General features: G+C 35.3%; 1 pseudogene; it reads right to left on the reverse strand.

The window, feature by feature from the left end:
• Positions 1-356: 356 nt before the first annotated feature.
• LOC149152886 (protein neprosin-like) lies at positions 357-1,188 on the reverse strand (annotated as a pseudogene).
• Positions 1,189-6,358: the final 5,170 nt, after the last annotated feature.

Below are 6,358 nucleotides of genomic sequence, written 5' to 3' on the forward strand. Positions count from 1 at the left end.
TAGCTTTTTTTAAACAATGAAATGCATTTTGGAAGGCATATGGAATTACTCATCAGTGAAGATAAAAGGAAAACCTTGAAAATTTAATCTTTGGATGAAAAATATATTTGAGATTCTCATACAGAAAGAGCCATACAAATAATTAAATTTATGTTAACAACTCTTTACAATATTAGTTTAGAAAGCTTGAACTATTCAGAGCACTAGATTATGAACACCACTGATTACAGAAACCCATAGAAATATCATTCATAATTTTGGAAAGGGAAACTATCTATTTCAAATGAATTTCCCACAATATCATGTAAGAAGAGATAATGGGAAGAAAGAAAGACTATTGTCATAGAGGCAGACATCTACAATCTCTGAGGACCTCCATAATAGAAGTAGTTACCCCAAGCACTATTGTAGCCTTTCTGAACATCATAGAAGTTGGATGCCTCGGTGTAGGTACCTAATCGTTTTGGAGCTCTCAGATTATTCGATCCATAAACTACCTGGATATTCCAAAAGTAACTAGCTTTTCTGAATCCTTCATTTGGGAAATGACCACTACCCATCTGAGTGGAGGTGTGTTCCCCATCTGGCTCAGAGTTAACAACTTCACCACCCCATTCAATCATGCTGGCACTGTCTACTAAGTAGGAAAATAGAGGTGTTGGCCAGTATCCTAAGACATTGTGATTTCTAAATTGCATCCACTAGTTCCCTTCTTTTGGATCCTGCCAGTTCAAAATAGATTATGTAGGTCGATAAAGTGCCCTCCCCTACCCAAGCACAATAGAAAAGAAATTGAAGCTCCAAGGGGCATGTTGTAGACGAGCTTATAGTCCAATATGTGAAGAGCCCAATGTTAGTGTTCCCATATATATATCTAGACTCACCTGCATCATCATCTAGGAAAGGCATTACATTAGAATGGGGTTGGGATTTTTTTTTTTGAAATTGCTTTAGATGAACCTACCAAAATCGACAACTGAGACAAGTTGAACTCATTTGAAATATGAATTTTAGGATCCCAGACATTTATGGTTGCTTTAGCTCCATAGTACTTGTCTCCTTGAACAAAATTTATGGCATGCTGTAACAACAAGAGTACATAGAAAATTACAGAATGGGATACATAATCAGTTCTGACATTTTAGATAAAACTAAAAGAAGAGGGGTTAAGCTGATGCCTACTTTCATTACTCATGATCCCTATTCCAAAGAATCTCTTAGCTCTTGTTAGGACTGTAATAGCAATGGAAATAATCTTATGTTAGATAATCGTAATCAATGATTCAGTTCTACTAGTAATCACAATTCGTTCATTATAACAACTTCTATAGCTTGTAATGTACATTGTCTTAATGATGTATAAGATATGTGGCCTATTCACCACACAACACTGATCTATTGGAAAAAAAAGAACTTTTTAATCAAATTATAAATGAAAATTCAATTTAAAATGGAAACAATGGTATTCTACTAGGAAAAAGGGAATTAATCCACCACTAAAAATGCATGAACATTGAAGAGGAACTATTAATCAAATCCAAGAATCCTAGCTAACACTATAACAACTATCATAGAATGGGCCTTGACTCCTTAGATAAGCACTAGAAAGGGCTATAGTAGCTATGGATTAACTTTATGCACACATAAAAATGTGAATAGGAACCATGCTCGAGAATGTTTAATTAAACAATAGTTTGAATACAAGAAATAATGTTTTTAATGTATTTTGTCCATAGCTATACAAGAATAGCTTCTCTAATTTTATTGTGACTCCTAGATTATATACTAAAACAATATATATTTATACACTTGATAACCAATGGTTCTAAATCTTTGTTATGAGCTATTAAGAAAATATTATTTGTATCCTTTGCATTTGGCACAAGGAGTTTTAGGTTCATCAACCCATGACCAATGATGTTCCTAATAAGACAAGTATATGAATATCAAAGAAGGCAGAGCTTGGTTAAACAGCCTAGGTCATTTGTATAATCAATACAGAGAGAGAAGGTACTGAAACCTAAAGCATGCTTTGAAAATCTGCAATTTTAAGCTCTAGTAGTAAACAATCTTTACAAATATGCAAGGAATACTTGTAGATGTGCAATTTATAACCTCAAAAACAACAAATTAAATGTTGCTTTTAATTCAAATTTGACATGTAGCTTTCATCCAATGGGAGAGAACGAATAAGAGAAAGTTAACAAGGCAAGTATAACTCAAAGCTTGTTAACTCCAAAAACATTCATATCGAAATGAAAAGAACTAGGGAACACTTGGAGAATGTCAAGATCTCTATTTATCAAAGCTGCAAGTACATAGTCTGATGACCTCAGATTAACACACTCCAACAAGAACTCATGGGGCATACAAGTCAATTCTTAAGTTTTCTTTCCTCACGTCATTTCGATACATTCATGTCAATAATTCTAAATGAATTCAATCACTTGACATGAAAGAGACGAGAAAGTATGAAATATCTAAGACTAGGCAAATGGACTCAAGAATCATCCATGATTTTTTCACTAACCTGTAATCTTCACCTGCTCTTATACTTGACCTTGCACCTATTGATAGCTTACTCCCCTCAAAAAAATCCTTGTACAATGATAGGAGAGAGGATGCACACAAAATAAAGCTAAATTTAGGGCCAAGTGGGGTAGCCTAGGTAGACAAGCAAGTGCACATAAGATTGAGACCATAATGTTCAATATGGAGCACCTTCCTTAACTTTGCATGAATCACCATCCCTGTCCAAATTTGGAGTGCTTTTGTGATGCTAAAATCAGCTACCTTGTCCACCAAGCAAGGAAATTACTAGGAAATAATTTGTCAGTTTACAACAGTTGGGAAAATTTAACAAGAGAACATTCCTTAGCACCCCAATCTTGCTGAGAGTAGCTCATGTGTAATCACCCAAATCAATATTAAGTGAGGGAATCAATAGCACTGACATAAGAGATGTCATCTTCCAAAATAACATGGTAATCAACCTCTGTCATACAATGTTTATCCCTTCCTCAAAATAGAACAAAGTTCAAACTAATGCATAAACTAACCCATAACAGTTTGAATGAAAGAACCATTCTTTAACTTAGAATCATTTATGCAACATGATGAGGTTATCCCCTAGTGGAAGCACACATTGCTTTAAGGTCCAAGTTATATTCATAGTTGCTAAAACTAACTCCTAGAGAAGCATCTGGAATGAAATAAACTAGAGAAAGTTGTTATTGCTATAATAAAAGCAAGGTGAACACAACTATGGCTAGGTGCCTCTCTCGAGTCTGAAAATGTGCTTACTTGATAAGCTATACAACACCCCTTTCCAATCTAAATTTAGGTTCAAGACAAGGTCCGAGGTTTAAATAAATTGTACTTAAAGAAAGTGTCCTTCACCAAGTCGTGAAGATAAGGTTGTTTTTTCTTGTAGGTACCTTCATACAAACAATCCACATGACATCTACATCAAAAACACTTTTCCTTACTAATCTGAAATGGCCTAGCAAACACTCAGAAAACCATCTTTGACTTTCATCAAAGCATCTTAAGTTATTGGATTCCAAACAAAACTTGCTTACTAAGTAAGAAACCCCCAAAACAAAATCAGTCTTCTAAATAACGCTACTGGGATATTAAAGCATGACCATATTCCTTTCCTACAAATATTATACAAAACCAACATGCTAGGTGCAATTCTAATTGGTAAAATGGTTATAAGATTTCATAAAAACCCTAAAAAAAAGCTAACATGTCACCAAAATTTAAGGAACTTATGCCAACTTCCAATCACTAAGATTGTTCTTCTTTGTTAACAACAATGTCAAATCATTAGGTAAACTGATCCTAGCATGTGCAAACAAGCCCTCTTCAATATTGATGGCCAAATACATTTTTTTTTATGTCCAAGCAGCCCTCCACATGCCTTGCTTACAAAACAAACAACCTCCTAATGCCTTGCTTGCTAACCAAGCAACCTCCCACAAGTAGATACTTCATCTTAAAAAATCAGTAAAATCACCTTCATGTGGTGTGTCTAGGAGTTAGCTTAGGAAGTAAGATACATCTCTCTATGAATCCCAATGCTATTTTTCCTGAAACTAAGTCTGATATAATTGAAAACAACATCAGGTACAAGCTGATTTGTATCTTTAATAATAAGTGGCTACAATGATCTTGTGATAAGACCTTTCTCTAAGTTGATATGATCATGCAAATTATCTGAAGAAGGTTAACACGAGTGTCTATCATGATTCATGATTGAAATTTGATGGATTAACATTGCTGACATATAAACAACCACAAATCTCCTTAAGGCAACAAAAACACTGACCAATTTATTTCACATAAAATAACTTACACGTTAACATTGTCCACACACACACACACACACACACACATAAATGAAGGCCCACACTATACTTGAGCACCTACTAAAGTGAAATTTTCTAGAAAATTAGCATTTTCTTTAATTTTTGTAAAAAATGTACCTTTTAAACCAAAATTTTGTTAATTTCCCATGGAGTGTAGTCTAGCACTAGGGTGGTCTGTCTTGTTTTAACACAAAGCATAAATTTTAGTTGCCATTTTGGAGAGACTAGATATACACAAAAAATTAGGCTTATGCAATGTAGCTAACTAGGAAATCATGCTCTAGCTCTGCAAGAAATTGGTCCATTTGGTGGCTCTGAGTTAAATCCATGTTAAGGCTAAGTAAGGTCTTTGTCAGACTGCTAAACTAGCTTCAAAATGGGCCCTATGAACAACTATCAGTTCTCTATTTCTTAATTTAGCACTGCGGGTTGTAACCTCTAACTATGCCTTCTTCAGGCCTGATATCTAGTAATGAAAGAATAAATCTATCCAATAACTCACTTTTGTACGATCCGGTGCATAGGTCTTTTCATGTCATATCAAGGTCTGTCTTTCCTATACTTCATTTATGTGATTTCAATGGTACCATCCCACTTAGCTAAAGAACATAATGAAGTCTAAAGGTCCATAGCTTGGAAGGCAAGGGATATTGAAAGCCTGGCCAGTCACCAACTATGGGCCATTAAAATACAAACTTTCCTGGATCTCAATAAATAGGGATTATGAGGGGGGTAGCCAAAATAATAACCACCCCTTGGTTCCACTGAACATGCCTTTGCCCACCAAAATACATAGACTTGGTAGCCATATACCACTTCAAGAATTTCTCTTTGTGAGGGACTGCTATTGACTTATATGGGTAGGATGGGAGGGATTGAATGGAAGGAAGGGGTGTGGAGGACTTAGGGTAATGATGATGGGGGTGATATCTACAACAACCTTGACACTGGTACTACTAAGGTAACTTGCCTTCTTAAATTTCAATAAGTTTAGTCTTTCCACCCCACCCTTGGTCTATTTGTTGGTTGTTGTCATCCTCCGGACCACCCCTATCAAAAAATGTTGGTTGGTCTTCAATATACTATTCTGTAAAAGAATGCTACATGAAAAAAGATTGGTGTTTGAAATATATTGCATGCATCAATCTTTTGTCATATACCAGCATACTGAAGATGCTTTGCTTCTAAACTGTTGTAGTTTCTTACTAGAAATCACAAGGAAAAGCAATGATCTTTGGACTTACCAATACCATCTCAGTCATTAACCACAAAAAGAATGATATTAATTGGGCACACAATCAAAGCAAATTTCTCTGAATTTAAGCCATAGAGCTAGTTTTCAAGGCCAAGACTCAAATCTCTACTCTACAAAGTCATGTCTCTGGAAGACAGAAGTTGAAATTCTTTTGTTATATTATTGACCTGAAACCCTTACAATATTTCATTCAACTAGCAGAGAGGGAATGAGAAGGTACAAGTGAGTAATTCATAACAAAAAGTTTGGAGCTTTGGGTAGCTTTCTTCATCAAATTTCTTTGTAAACATAACGAATAAAAAAGTTAAATTTTTAAAATTAGATGACCTCAATTCTAGACCCTCACATGGGAGCCACGTGCTTCATCGCTTCATCTCCATAATAATCTCTGTAATATATCATGCAAGCTCCACTCCTCACCATGCCACATAAAGATGCAACATACTAATAATCCCATATGGGAAGCAACTGTCTCTCTTACCCATAGTATGTGTCAATCTAGACTGGTGGATCTTTAGAGAATTCTATGGTGTTGTCTGGGCGCCTCTGATTCTTATTGATAGTAGTAGTAGCCTGCAATTTAAAGTATCCTTTAATCCTAGAAAGGATTATAAAAGTGCTCTTCCATGATCTCGTTCCAAGTATCCTTCTATCCTAGAAAGGACGATAAAGGTGCTCTGCCATGACCTGGTTCTTTGAGCAGAAAGAGAAGAAAAGCATAGGGCTTCAT

The sequence above is a fragment of the Pinus tabuliformis genome, chromosome 9, assembly GCF_031772625.1.
Source record: "Pinus tabuliformis cultivar Carrire ecotype Pingquan chromosome 9, CPIR1, whole genome shotgun sequence".
Taxonomy (NCBI): Eukaryota; Viridiplantae; Streptophyta; class Pinopsida; order Pinales; family Pinaceae; genus Pinus; species Pinus tabuliformis.